This window comes from Hyperolius riggenbachi, chromosome 3 (genome assembly GCF_040937935.1).
Source record: "Hyperolius riggenbachi isolate aHypRig1 chromosome 3, aHypRig1.pri, whole genome shotgun sequence".
Classification (NCBI taxonomy): domain Eukaryota; kingdom Metazoa; phylum Chordata; class Amphibia; order Anura; family Hyperoliidae; genus Hyperolius; species Hyperolius riggenbachi.
This window is the reverse complement of record NC_090648.1, coordinates 367,754,165-367,770,195: the sequence shown is the minus strand read 5'-3', so window position 1 is coordinate 367,770,195 and position 16,031 is coordinate 367,754,165. Positions and strand designations below refer to the sequence as shown.

Genomic DNA, 16,031 nt, shown 5'->3' with positions numbered 1-16,031 from the left:
TCCCCCCTCTGTGAGTGAAGCGGTATTTTCTTTGTTTATTTGGAGTTGCTGCCTTTACCGGCTCCTCGCAGTGATCCGAGGACACCCACACAACTATACTCAGATTTTGAGCACTTTTGTTTGATGGCGTTCAAAGAACAACGCACTCTAAGAAGTCACACTACTCAAGGCAAAGACGTATAAATATATCACCAGAAACAAGATGGACTATAATTACAAGGCCCCGAACAAACAGATGACTATGACACAAGAGCAGCACAGCACCCGAAGGGACATACCCACTTTGCCGCTTCCGGAGGTTGATGGATTAGGATCGCAGCGTGGAGCTGCCTTGCCGAGTGCGGGGAGTGGTGCGCCTGTGATGAGGGAGCGTGATCTGGTATCCCAGAGCAGCCACGATGGGAAGGCGGATGTGGTGTCCCAGAGCAGCCACGACAGGAAGGCGGATGTGACATGCGCTGACCCGGCAGTGGTGCTGGACGTCAACCGGCGACGCTCTATTGGGACCTATCACGCCAAACCGCCGATCCAGAATTTGGGTGCTCATCCTAAACAGCAACCAGTGGTTACATCTGAGTCTGAACGGGCATCCTCTTTGAATATGGTCAAGGGTCTTATGGAGGATTTGGATCGTGGCATAAGGGCATCTGAAAAGGTAAAGAGGCTTTCCTTGCACTTCCCGATCTCCACCTCTGATACATGTCATATTACTTCTGACCTTAACCATCCGAGCAACAGACTACTACTGGAGGCGAGGGCTTCTGTGTAGGAGAACGGTTTAGCGATCCCATTGATTCCACCATTTCAGCCCTAGAGGGGGGTTCGATCATAATTCCCTAGAGGAAGCTATTAAAGTCCTCCAAGATGGCCAACATAAGTATGAGGGGCATATTATTCCAATGAAAGATTTGAACTCTAGTCCAGACCGATATGATAAGTTTGCAGCAGTCTTTTTGAAGAGATTAAACACAGACATGGTCAGGTCTGATGTGGGTTTGAGGACTGCCTTTCTTCAACTGGAGGATTTATTGGGCAAAGAAGTTAGAGTTTGGTGGGACTTATCCACCCTCAAGCAATATGTGGCAGAAAATATAGTCCCACGTGGCTTAAGAATTAAAAAGATTACAACAACAGTTTATAGTGAAGAATTTGTTGTGGAGTGGAATGCTATACTAACGGATTGTTCTCTTAGTCTCATGAGATTGATCATTAAGTATGAAGAAAATAAGTTGGTAGACATTAAGATGAAAATTACAGAATTAAATTTGAATATTGTAAAGTCCAACACACTTCAACAATATGATGAGCTGCATAGTAAGATGTGTGCAAACATAACACAATTAGAGGCCATGATCACAGAGAACAAAAGAATTAAGTATTTGCGGGATACTGAAGATTACAAGTTAAATATGGTTTATGAGTGGGGACGGTAGCAGAGTACACCGAGATCGCCTGGCTTGGGGTCAAGGAGGTCACGCTTGAGAAATAGAATAAAAGTTAGTTTTCCAGAGGATTCCCGTCCCACTAGCTCTGGTGTTGCACTGGATGCTGAGGATAGTGCCCCACAACCAGGATACAATTCATTCCCCCTAGAAGCCACACAGCGAGCTCTCTCCACACATGCTCAGTCTAGTCTGGTGCCTCATTCTCTTTCAAAAGACATACAGAAGCCCCCAACTTATTACAGGAAACCCAAGAGGCATCCCAAGAGAGAAGGCAGAGGAGGAGGACCCGTAGGGCAGGGTTAAGACATAACACTAAATATAAGAATAGCTCCAGTTTAGGTTCTCTTGGAGCTTCAGTGTCTACTAATGTAGTCAATTTATCAAATTGTGTCTTTTCAGAAGCAGAACTTAGTGTATTGGCCAAGGGTCTGTCTTTCTCCCCGGTCCACCATTTTAATATTTTTGACACCCTTTTAGACACTAATAAATTCATCAGATCATTATTGTGAAGAAAACACTTTAGGACTGTTGGGGAGAATCAGGGTGATAAGTTTCTGCAATCCGAGGCTGTTTTACCTGATATTGGAAACTTCCAAGATGTATGTGCCAGATCGACACTTGATTCCTTGATGTCTGAGGGCACGGGGTTAGTTTCCATGAATGATGTACAGCCTGTGGGCATCAGAAACCCTGATTTTTATCCCTTTACAGCTCGAACTTCGCCTGTAGATATATTTCAAGATTTAGTAGAAAAAGAATTAGTCAGGTTGGCGGAGCAGAGAGACCATAAAGTGAGACATAACTTAACTAAAGCAGAATCTTTGGCCATCAAGAGTTTGCAAGAGAACGATAATGTTGTCATACGGAATGCGGATAAGGGGGGGGGGGGGGGGGGGGCAGTGGTCATCCTCAATAGGTCAGATTATCAAGCAGAGGCCTTAAGACAGATAGAGGATCCAGGTACATGTACCCGACTCCCTGGAGATCCTACGGTTGAGTTCCAGAGACAGTTGTTTAGCTTGCTCAGGTTTGGTGAGAGTCTGGGGGTTTTGGATCGGAGATTGGTGGAGTACCTGGGGGTACAATCCCCTATTGTTCCAGTGTTCCACCACCTTCCTAAGATCCATAAACCGGGCGCTCGCCCGGAGGGCAGGCCTATTGTTTCTGGGATCGGCTCTCTGGGTGAGCGCCTGAGTGATTGGGTTGATTCTTTATTACAGCCTCTTGTCAAGAGGTTGCCAGGGTATCTTAGGGATTATAAGCATCTGCTAGCCAGCATGGAGAATTTGACTTGGGAGAATAGTTACAGCTGGCTGACAATAGATATCAAATCCCTTTATTCCCCATCATTTGGCTCTCACTGCACTTCAGTATCATTAAGAGAGGTATTCGGACTACTCTTCGGATCTCCGGGTATTTCTCTGTACCGCTGTGGAATATCTCCTGGCCCGCAATTACTTTATGTTTGACGGCGCCTTCTATCTCTAGAGGTGTGGAGCCTCCATGGGAGCAAAGTTCTCCCCATCCCTGGCAAATCTTTATATGGGGTGGTGGGAGGAGTTCCACATCTTTGGAGATGGGGGGCGCCCGACGACGGGGGTTGCGTGGTACGGGAGATTTATAGACGATATTCTGATTGTCTGGAAGGCTGATCGAGTTGAGGCTAACACTTTTATTGCCCACTTAAATAACAACAAGTGCAATCTCCAGTTCACCCATGAGTGGCAGCAGGTCAGTATAAATTATCTGGACCTGACTTTATGGGGTGATGAGGTAAATGGGGCCGTTCATACCAAAACCTTTAGAAAATCTTGTGCTGGGAATTCCATCTTGCGGGCCAATAGTTGTCATCCTGCCCATACGGTCCGAGCAATTCCAGTCGGTGAACTTATCCGGGCACGGCGGAATTGCTCGGATTTAGACAGTGAGAACTTAGAATATGATACAGTAGAACAACGTTTGTTGGCCAGGGGGTATCCAAAATGGAACATAAATAAGGCAAGAGCCAGAGCTAATGCTACCCCTAGAGAACAACTTATAGACAGGGTAGATCCAATAAGAGAAAGTCCAATGAAAAAATCGGTCTTTGTTACAACTTATAGTGCAGAATTTCATCAGTTGACTAATATTGTGAAGAAGTAATTGCCCATTTTGGAGGGAGATGGGGACTTACAGCCATTTCTTCGAGAGGGGGTTAGCTTTGCAAGCAGGAGAGCACCCACTTTGGGAAGTCTTTTGTCACCTAGTTTATTTAAGTCCCCTTCCAGACCTCCAACTTGGCTTACTGTGAAGGGATCCTATAAATGTGGAGTGGCCTCTTGCCACGAATACTCGGACTGTAGTCTCCCTTTCTAATGGACATGTCTCCCCCATTAAACATTTTATCAATTGTGATACTAAGAATGTCATTTATTTGATTACTTGTGATATTTGCAAACAATAAATTATTGCAGGATATCAACCACATATCTATCCTACCGTCTCACCTATGTAACAACCAATATCTAACAAATTTATAGGGAGCCAGGTTTACAAAATTAGAAAAAAAATTTTATTACTTCACTATTCAATTAAATCCAATTAGCCACTATACGTATTTAAAAACAATTTAAAAATCATCAAATATAGCCAGCATTGTTGGATTCCCACCCGGATATTGTAGGTGCACCTATGAAATTAATTTGATTTGATACCGGTATTCAGTTCTATTGTTTATCTTCAGGCCCCTTTAATCACAGGTAATCCATCATGTTAGCTATATTGGGTCACCATAAGCTGTTTTCTTCAGCCCTCTCCGTGTGCCACTACAGCACGCCTCTTATCACATTAGATACGCTCTCATTACGTACAACCAAGTAATGTACAACCCTGCCGCCTTAGCAACAACCAGATACTTCCTCCAGATTAATGACATCCGCATAGGCTTCCCCCTTTAGTCACATTAACACTGTAGAGATTTTCTCAATTGTAAGCTTGTGGAGCAATAGCAGGCCGGCTATGCCGGTACTCACGCAACCTGGACAGCAGGACTGCTCACTGGGGATCCTTTAGGTTATCCATGCGGACGCGGCGGTACACAGTCCGTGTTTGTGCGGCGTCTGGGTGCATAGGCTAACAAGGAAGAGAGCGGAGGCACGGGGAGGGCCAGCGTGGTGACGCACCCTTCACGTGACGCGTTTCGCCTAATTGGCTTCTTCAGACGTGATGACGCAAGGACGCATAACGCATGCTTTTATATGCGGGCAAGCGTACATGCGTAATGTTCAAGCAGATGACGTAATGTGACCAAGAGCTATTGGGAGCCATCTTGTGGATCCTTTCCGAACTGCAGACAAAGTTCACAGAAATACTTTTAAATTCATGTCGCTGTTTAGACCATGCGGTTGCATTGAGTTACATTTATATATCCACATGGATTCTTTCTTCAAAAGCTGCTCATCAAAGTCTCCCCTCCTAGGGCTGATATTTAATTTATATATGCCCATAGCACTTAAATATTTTGGGTCAGAATTATGAGCATCTTTAAAATGCATTGCCACCGGGCTTTTTTCGTATTTTGCCTTGATGTTATTCACATGTTCCTGTATTCTGGCTCTCAGGGGTCTATAAGTTTTACCTATGTAAATTTTATTACATGTACATTGCAACTGATAAATCACCTTCTCAGTGGCACAGTCTATATAATCCCTAATCTTGAAGGAGGCAGTTTTATTCCAATTAAAGAAGGTCTCTCCCTTCCGCATATAGGGGCACATTAGACAGTCGCAACAGCGAAACATTCCCTTTCCTCTTCTTTTCACTCTTCCAACCTTTTCTTTTGCACAGAACTCACTTCTGACTAAAAAATCAGATAGATTTCTACCCCTTCTGGCAGCCATATGCGGATAATCTCCCACAATATTTTTGATTACTGGGTCTCGGCATAATAAGTGCCAGTGTTTTGTTAATATCTCTCTTATTTCATTATAATGTGAACCGTAAGTGGTCACTAACCTAATGACCTCCTCATTTTTACCTTGCCTTGAATGTGCTGATCCACATGCCAGAAGTTCAGACCTTCCTTTTGACAGGGCCTTGTAGTATGCCCTATTAATAATATGCTTGGGGTATCCCCTTTTCAAAAGTCTGCCCCGTAAATCATCTGCTTCTTTTTTGTAATCAGCTATATTGCTGCAATTCCTGCGTAGACGCATGAACTGTCCAGTAGGGACAGCCCATTTTTGAGATGGCAGATGGGCACTTTTTGCTGATAAAAGGGTATTCCCAGCTGTATCTTTTCTAAACGTACTGGTTGTCAGAGCATTTCCAGTTTTTTTAATCATCAAATCCAAGAATGAGATTTCTGTGTGGCTCCAGGAATATGTCAAATAAATATTCCGATCATTTGCATTCAATTCACTTATAAAGTTTAAGAGCTCCAGTTCGGATCCCTTCCACAAAACCAAGATATCATCAACAAATCTCAGCCAGAGGGCGACGTGCTCCCGGTACCCCCGCATACCCCTTACCACCATCTCCTCCCAAAAACCTAAGTGGAGGCATGCATAAGACGGGGAGCACGCCGCCCCCATGGCCACGCCTTTCTTCTGGCGATATAATTCACCTTTAAATTCAAAATAATTATTTTCTAGAACCATTTTCATCAAATCAAAAACAAAATCAGCATGCCCTGGCTGAGTCTCATATTTTGATTTAAATAATAATTCAAGGCCTCCAATCCCTTTTGATTTGGGATGGATGTAAAAAGTGACTCAACGTCTTGTGATATTTGTTCTGTTCAGTATGTGGGATGTACCACTAGGCCTCTAAAGGCTCGTGTTGCCGAACATTACTTGGGGGCCGGCTGGCTCACAAATAGTATTTCAAATGTGGCAAAACATTTTCGCATGGTACATGGGGGAAACATGTCCAGTTTTTGTTTTCATGGTATTGAGAGGGTATTCCTGCCAAAAAGAGGCGGAGACCTATTGGCCATGAAGCTTTATGGATTTTTCGATTGGGCACCAGAGCGCCCCTTGGTTTAAATGCTAGCTGGGATTTAGCTTTGGTGACCGGATAGATATTAATTTGGAATCTATTTTTCTTTTTCCCATCTCTTTTCCCCCCCCCTCCTTCTCTTTTCCTCCTTTTTTCCCCCCTTTCCTCTTCCCTCTCTTCCTTCTTTCCCTCCCCCCCCCCCTCCCCTCATGTTCCTCATTGCATTAAAGTCTATCACCTGGTTGATTTCTGGGCCCATTTTGAGTCATTTGACTGTATATACATTAACCATTCTGTGATATGCAGCATGGTCTTAGTCCTTAAAGAAAACCTGAACTGAAAATTAAAAGTCAAAATAAGCATACACAAGTAATACTTACCTTCCATGTAGTCTACTCCTCGGAGTCTTTCTCCTGTCCCGCATCCTGTTTGTTCACTGTGATCAAGGGAATTTTCCGTCCTCCATTTTGAAAATGGCCATTACCCATAACAGCTTTCTGGTCAGCACACAGTTCAACTGTAACATCGCCCACTTGAGCCATAGGGAAACATGGACATGACCTGGTACATCAGTTTTCCTCTCAGCTATAACTGACAGCAACTGATATTTTACTGACAGCAACTGATATATTTCAGATCTGACAAAATATTGTCAGAACTGGAAGGGATTATTGTCAGAAGAAAATGGAGAGCTTCTGAGAGGAACTGATGGCAAGGTAACTATGTAATGTTCATTTGATGTTACCTCATGTGTTTATTTTAAATATTTTTACTCAGTACAGGTTCTCTTTAAGTGCGTTTGTTTTGTCTGGTATTTTATTCATTCCTTGATTTTTTAAGAAATGTTTTAAATTTATACACATAACATTGTAAAGGCTGATGTGGCAGCCAGTATAGAGGATGCAGGCTTTGGCCACTACCCACTTTGGGTGTGGTCAGTCTGTTACTCCCCCTGGTTTTGCCCACCATCCTCTATAAAACCTTGTAGATGGGAACCATAAAAATGGCTATGATTAAGAACCATGTAGGTTCGAAACATGTCAGTCGGAGTACTCTTTTATCTGATTGGGATACGTCCTGAATAAATTTGTGGATTGTGGAGACATTGGCCTCAATTCACTAAGCTTTATCAAACATTTTATCAAACGTTTGATAATTTAAATCATGGGTAAAATCTAATTTTGAATTCACTAAGGTGTTAAATATTTATAGAATGTTTTATCAATAAGCAGTTCAATAAATATATAACACCTTAGTGAATACAAAATTAGAGTTTACTCATGAGGTAAATTATCAAACGTTTGATAAAGTGTTTGATAAAGCTTAGTGAATTGAGGCCATTGTGCGGACCTTTTTCACTTGATCTTTGAACATGATTTGTAGGGCTTTGCTATATGCAAGTATTTGATTACTCAGACACACTATATGCTGCACTGACTCTGTATGTGCACTGGATTTTCAACTAATCCATGTGTGCTGTGGATCTCCCTTTCCTACTTTCCCATTTCCTTCCCAGTCAGCTCAAACCGTGGAGTAATAACTGGCTCCCCAGTCACTGAGCTCCCTTCTCCCTCTTCCCCTGCTTCCACACACTATGCATGTTTCCCAGGGCTAAAACATAAGACGCCCCTGGACCATGGAGGCACCAGGTTTAGTCTGTCCCCCCGATTTTTGTCCTCTAAGCATGGGTGCGTCTTATCGTCCGGAGCGACTTATAGTCCGAAAAATACGGTACATAACACTATCTAGTCAACTTTAAAATCAGATGCAATTTTCACATAAATGCAATCTTTCTACGTTTCAAAAGCGAATTGCACAGGGCAAAAACATCACTGCCACACTATATAAAAATGCAGGGAAATTGAAAAACGCACACACAAAAAAAAAAAAATAAAGAGAAAAACAGCAGGTCAAATGCAACGCCATTGAAATACATCCATGTGTGATGGAACGCAAAATCGCAATTCTGCAGGATGCACATAAATAAAATGTTAATAGCCCCATGTAATTCCAGGTGACACTTTTGGAATGACAGCAGTACAGACACACTGCATGGCTATGAACCATGCAGCTTTTACTGTTCAATGTACTGTAGAGGTAAGGCTCTGGATATCATAGAACCTTTGCAGTCCTCAGCCCATCCCATAGTTCCCGTGCAGTCCCCAGTTGAAGTTACTCGTCTTGCTCGGTCTTCAGCAACCCTCACAAAGACTTTAGAACTACTCGAGTCCCCACAGCGTTCAGAAGGAAAACAGCTTCCGTACTGTGCATGTACAAGCCCTGGCTCGAATGTGCGCAGTATGAATGCAATTTTCTTCAGAACTACTCGCAGGGGCAAGCAGTTCCTAAGGCTGCCTGAGGGTGGCCCAAGAGGTAATCCCTCGTCATTGGTTTGCATGAATTTTTCACTTCAGATATCCACTCTTTTTGACGCAAAATATAAAACTAAAATATGACCACATAAAACAGACAAGGTTCTCTTTCATAAATATTCAAAGCAGCTTGTAATTCACCCTGTAAAGGTAAAGACTGACAATCTCCTATCCACTGAAGGAGGTTTTTGTCTTACAATTGGACCTCCGGAGAAGTCCTGCTGATTTGTGTGGTCATCACAGGGTGTGAATACAAAGATGGACTGTTCTTGTGTGAGGATTAATTAGTCATCTGAGAGTTACACTTAGGGTTACTGGAAAATATAATATTTTTCTATGTGATGAGTTGAAACACTTTGACCTCCTAAATAACACACCCAGTTCTAAACAGACTAACATTCCAAAGGCTTTATTCTTTTCTCCTGCAGACACATACAGGACTTTTTCTGTGGTTACAGGGGAAATCTGAAATGTGGGTGTTACCAAGTAATAGCAGAAGCGGTAGAACTTATTTGTGCAACGCTGGGGAATATGCCAGCGCTATATTGGTCATGCTTGTGACTGACAGCAGAACTGAAGTTACCAAAGTAATAAGAGCAAAGTTTTCAAATAAATCTATTTCCTGATGCACATTAGTTCCCCACCCCGTAATGTATTTTTTAGTCAGTGCAGCTATGTTTATTTGAATACCAAATGGAATACCTTAAATGCCTAGTGTTGATGAAACGTTGCCATCTATGATCGGGGATTGTACTCAAATTGAATTTATATGCCTTTAAAAGTAGGCCTGCTAAAAAAGCCCAAAGTTGCACTTATCTGCAGTTAAACGTGACACCACCAGGGGACTAATGCCACAGTGTATGAATTTACCTCGACTAGTGCATGCATTTGAGTAGTATGGATACTGTCAGGACAGCAGTATTTACATGTTGGGAGCCCCTCACCTCACACAGCCCAGCTTCTACAAATAACAGATTTTCACAGGGATACAAGTAATTTTGAGCTGGCTCTCTGGCACCACCTAGTGACAAAAAAGAGACGTAATATAACTTGTAGAAAAAGAATGGCATTACAATAAGCACTACTGGAGTTCATCCGTTTTTAAGATAACTATCCGTTTTTAGGATAACTATGCTAACTATGAGCTCTGAAGCGAGATTTATTCTCGCTTCAGAGTCTCTTTAAGGCATGTGCATTTCTGCATTTGCATTTTTGTGTGTGTTTTTCATACGAGATTGTGGTTTGTTTGTTTTTTGTTTTGCTTTTTTCAAGCATTTGCACTTTTAAATAACCTTTTTCAACAAGAGGGAAAATACAATACACTATTTTATATTTTTATTTACAAAAATCGTATGCATTTTTTGATTTCCCATAGGAAATTACATGTAATTCACATACAATACAGTATGCAGGATGAAAGAACCTGCTGTGCGATTTTAAAACGCACATAAAATCGCATTGGAAAATGCATATTTATGCAATATTTTGTGAAGCCCATAGACTTACATTGTGTGCAGCTTCACATCCGGTTTCTGCTATGCAGCTAAACACACATGGTTCATTCAAGTGTGCTCCCAGCCTTAGGGCTCAAACCCACTAGCGGCTTTTTCTAAGCACCAGTGATTTTAAAAGCTAATGCAACGCTATGGATGATTTTTATAAAATCACATCGTTCTAGTGGGATCACACCCATAGCATTACATTAGCAAGAGCTGTTCAAATCACACAGCGCTCTAAAAAGCACTCCTGGTGGGTTCCAGGCCTTAATGAGCAGCTGGCTAGAGAGTGATCAGCTTGGCCTGCTGGCTAGAGAATGTTCTGCAACTGATAACCAGTAGGGATGATCAATGAGATGCAAATTGAATCCGAAATTATGCAGTTTGAACATGGACCAATCAATTTAAACCCAGGTTTAAATTCATTGGTCCAGTTTCAAGCTAAATACATTTGCATAAAAAAAATTTGCATACATCTCACTTTGCATATCTGCGATCATCCCTAATAACCAGGGAAGATCAAAGAGACGGAAATTCTTCTGAGTTCATGCAAATTTTTATGTAAATATATGCAGCTTCAAAATGGCCTAATCAATTTAAACCTGGGTTTAAATTGATTGGTCCATTTTCAAACTGCATTCATTTGCATACGAATTTGCATATATTTGCATCTCATTGACCATCCCTATTGATAACTTGTAAAGGAAAACAATTTTTAAGGCCTTGCTCACATCATAAACTCAAGCTCTATTTTTTAGCGCCTTTCTGCTCATTAGGGATTTTTTGTAAAAACGCTTTTCTAAGCGCTTTTGCAGAACGATTTGTTTTTACACTTCCTAGGGTTAGTCAGGAAGTGAACTCTTGCATCTGGAAATTAATACAATGTAATGTATTTATTCATGAAAGCGCTGGGGAAATTGCTATACAAAGCCCTTTTTCAAGTGCTTTGCGGTTTCCCTATACCTTCCACTGAGGCAAATCGCCCCGAAAATGGTACAGGCAGCGCTTTGGTGAGCGGATCGAAATCAAACCGCTCATATGTGAACACTCTCAGAGGGAACCATTGCACAAGCGCTTTTAGGGCGATTTTTAAAATCGCCGGTGCTTATAAAAACCCAAAAACGCTCTAGGTGTGAACAAGCCCTAAACGTACTTTGCTTTGAACTGCTTCCACAATGTTTTTGGATAGCAAAGCTGCATAGCAACAGTTTACTGTCATCATCCTGCTGCTCTTCCTTACTAGCTGCTCCTGAGGTCTGCTGTGTCTCACCACATCCATCCTTCTTATGTGCCTGGGAATCATAGATTTTATCTAACTTAACCACTTCAGGACCACAGTGCTAAACCCCCCCTAAAGACCAGGCTATTTTTAAATTGGCCACTGCAGCTTTATGGCCAAGCTGCAGTGACGCACAACATAGCACACTAGTGATTCCCCCCCCCCTCTTTTTCCCCACCAACAGAGCTGTCTGTTGGTGGGGTCTGATGGCCCTCCCGTGTATATTTTTTTAAATCAATATTTGTGTTTTGTTTTTTTTATAAAAATGACTATTTTTAAAAAATGTCTCCCCTGCTCCCTCCCTCCCCCCGCCAGCCAATCAGCGTGATCAGCTGTCATAGGCTTTAGCCTATGACAGCCGATCACTATCAGTATCAGAGCAGTGCTGCACTTATGCTGTATACCACTACACCTGCACCAGATTCACCCTGTGAGGTCGACACTCACCAACAGCGGTGGGCCTGGATTACATAGGCCTTAACACGCCTTTGGGGTATTTACAGGCTCCCCTCACCATGGCCGTTTTTAGGGCCGTGCAGCCCGTGCCGCCGCCCTGAGCGCTGTTTGGAGGGGGGCGCTGTAATGGAGGGGGGAGCCGGAGCCGCGGGGAGGGCAGCCCTCCCTCTCCCTCCCTCTCCCCGTGCCTCCCTCCGTGCTCCCCCCCTCCGATGCACAGTAAATAGCGCAGCAGGAAGCTCTGACCCCAACTATTCACCTTCCTGCTTTCCACTCGCTGCTATCTCCTATCGGTATAGACGCTGAGTGATACACACGCTGCTTCCTGTTTAGCCGGAAGCAACGTGTGTATCACTCAGCGTCTATACCAATAGGAGATAGCAGCGAGTGGAACGCAGGAAGGTGAGTAGTTGGGGTCAGAGCTGCCTGCTGCGCTATTTACTGTGCATCGGAGGGGGGAGCACGGAGGGCGGCCCGGAGAGAGGGAGGGAGAGGTCGGGCTGCCCTCCCCGTGGCTCCGGCTCCCCCCTCCATTATGGGGGGAGGGGGAACCTACCTAACTAACCTATACTGGGGGATGCTACCTAATCTAACCTATACTGGGGGACACCTACCTAATCTAACCTATACTGGGGGACACCTACCTAATCTAACCTATACTGGGGGACACCTACCTAATCTAACCTATGCTGGGGGGCACCTACCTAATCTAACCTATGCTGGGGGGCACCTACCTAATCTAACCTATGCTAGGGGGCACCTACCTAATCTAACCTATACTGGGGGGCACCTACCTAATCTAACCTATGCTGGGGGGCACCTACCTAATCTAACCTATGCTGGGGGGCACCTACCTAATCTAACCTATGCTGGGGGGCACGTACCTATGAAACCTATGCTGGGCGGCACCTACCTATGAAACCTATGCTGGGCGGCACCTACCTATGAAACCTATGCTGGGCGGCACCTACCTATGAAACCTATACTGGGGGGCACCTACCTATGAAACCTATACTGGGGGGCACCTACCTAATCTAACCTATACTGGGGGGCAGCTACCTAATCTAATCTATACTGGGGGACACCTACCTAATCTAACCTACACTGGGGGCAGCTACCTATCTAACCTATACTGGGGGGCACCTACCTAATCTAACCTATGCTGGGGGGCACGTACCTAATCTAACCTATGCTGGGGGGCAGCTACCTAATCTAACCTACACTGGGGAAGGGGGCACCTACCTATCTAACCTATACTGGGGGGCACGTACCTAATCTAACCTATGCTGGGGGGCAGCTACCTAATCTAACCTACACTGGGGAAGGGGGCACCTACCTATCTAACCTATACTGGGGGGCACCTACCTATCAAACCTATACTGGGGGCACTTACTTATTTAACCTGTATTGGGGCACATACCTACCTAGCCTATACAGGTGGCAACTATACTGCCTACCTATATTGCAGGCACCTACCTATCTAACCTATACTGGGGGCACCTACCTATCTAACCTATGCTGGGGGCAACTATTCTAGCTACCTATATTAGAAGCACCCACCTAGCTAACCTGTACTGGGGCACCTACCTATCTAACTTATACCGGGGGCACTTGCCTATATAACCTATACTGGGGGCAACTATACTGGCTACCTATACTGGAGGCACCCACCTGGCTAACCTATACTGGGGCAACTATACTGGCTCACCTATGCCAGCACTTCATCACAGATCACCGGGACATATTGCATGCAGTGTACCTCAACAACAATAATACATCCTCATTGCGCAGCATGTTAAAACCAAGTTAGCTTTATTAATTGTTTGCACTCACATTTGGTGTGGTTTTGAAAAAGCCTGCGGAGTACATGAACGGCGGCGCAGACCGCCCCCCCCGGCTGGCCGCCGTATAGATGTTAGTTGGGTCCCGAGCCGTCCTGTCCGCCGCTATGCCTCCTCTCCCCACGTGTTCTCCAGCTTCCGCATAAGGCTCCTCTCAATCGATTTCGTCACTAGCGTGACTCATTCAGCCGATCACTACCCAGCCTCAGGAGGAGACAGTCGTGTCACACGGCTGTCCCCAGTACAGCGCTGCTGCCGATCGCAGTTTCGCCATCTAACACGCCGCTCGGAGACTGAAGTGTAGGCGGAGCTCCGCCCCCTGAGCAGGAGATGCGCGCGCACCCTGTGCCGGATCTCCTGCAAAACAGAGCCCCAGGACTTGACGCCAATCGTGTTAGGCGGTTCTGGGGCTGCCACCGTGGCCACGCCCATTGGCGTGGTCACATGACCCCTGCTTCCTCCAGCAAGCAATATGGTAAGAGTGGCTATGTCAAATGCTGGTGATGTAATGCCTCATAAACTTCTGCTGAATTGGCAATGTCCATGTCCACATGGTGTGTCCTGGAGCCTGAGGATGCAGTGTAGATTAGACAAGTGAATGCAGCTTTTTTGTCTTCTTCAGTGCCTGGAATGCAGCTAAATATATGCTCTCCATTTGTGCCAGCATGCATCTCTGAGTACGCATCCATATCCCTGCTCTTGCAGTGCCACATATGGCTATGCGAATTTGCATGCATGATGCGAAACCCTAAGCTAGCTAACGGGTAGATTTATTTTAGGTGACCCTCCAGGACAGGTATACGAGATCTGACCCCTCCCAGGAAACAGGAAACATGCAATAGATCTCTCTATAAGTACAAACCCACCGCAGGTGTCCGGCAGTATGTATCCAAGAAACCCTGAACACGGTCTACACACCAGACTACCTATAATATAAACTGAACTCTGTTAACAACACATATCTCACAATATATATGTTATAGTACATACATTTATTTTACCAGGGTGGGTTCGTAACCTGTCCTGGAGGGTTACCTAAAATAAATCTACCCGTTAGCTAGCTTAGGGTTTTTCCAGTAACCCTCCAGGACAGGTATACTACGAGATGATGAGCGAGAAAACAACAACATCACCAACCTTAGGGCGGGCTGACCGCATGCAGGACTTTTCTTCCAAACTCCTGATCTTTAGCAGTCATCTGATCTAGCTTGTAGTGGCGCATGAATGTGTTGATGTTCTTTCATGTCGCCGCTTTGCATATTTCCACTGGAGACACCCCTGCTCTGAAAGCCCAGGTTGTGGCAGTTGCCCTGGTAGAATGAGCCTTTACCTCACCCGGCACTTCTAAATTGCTAATCTTATATGCTTCCACAATGCATAAATTGATCCATCTAGCTATCGTCTTTTTTTTGAAGCCCTCTGACCAACCATCTTACCAGAAAAATTAATAAACAAACTATCTGACTTTCTGATATCTTTTACTTTACTGAGATACTCTATCAGACACTTCCTTACATCTAATGTACTCCACGTCTTTTCTTTCTCATTTATAGGGTTATCATAAAAAGAAGGAAGTATGATCTCCTGGCATCTATGAAATCTGTCACCAACCTTAGGCAAAAACTCTTCACTGGTTCTGAGAATAATTCTGTCATCATATATTGTACAGAAAGGTTCCTTACATGATAATGCCTCTAACTCGCTAATACGTCTTGCTGAAGTTATGGCTATCAAAAAAAACCGTCTTAAGCGTTAGGAACCTCAAATCTAAGTCCTCTGTTGGCACAAACGGAGAGACTGTTAATGCTTTCAAAACCGTCGATAAATCCCATTTTGGGTAAGGCTTCACCCGAACCGGCCTCTTACGGTCCACCGACTTCAAAAAACGAATAATTAAAGGATCCTCCGCTAATCGCTTGTCTAAAAAAACTGATAACGCTGATATCTGGACCCTAATAGTGCTTAGGGCCAATCCGCTATCAACTCCATTTTGCAAAAACTCAAAAATTGTGCCAATCTCAGAAGACTCAAACTTAGACTCCTGTAACCACAGGTTATAAGTTCTCCAATATTTATTATAAATTTTACGGGTATTCAATTTGCGACTATTCAAAAGGGTTTCAATCACCCTATTTGACAGTCCTTTTCCCCTGAGGATAACCCTC

General features: G+C 44.1%; 1 protein-coding gene across 2 annotated transcripts in view; it reads right to left on the bottom strand.

The window, feature by feature from the left end:
- The window catches only part of SH3PXD2B (SH3 and PX domains 2B), a 293,221-nt gene that overhangs the window by 261,701 nt on the left and 15,489 nt on the right, over window positions 1–16,031 (bottom strand). The window contains exon 1 of one of the 2 annotated variants that reach the window (XM_068277153.1): window positions 2,022–2,121. The exons of the other annotated variant lie outside the window; for it this stretch is intronic. The gene's annotated coding sequence lies outside the window, so the exon portion shown is untranslated. Of the gene's footprint in view, window positions 1–2,021; window positions 2,122–16,031 lie in introns of those variants that run through there. 2 annotated transcript variants of the gene reach the window in all.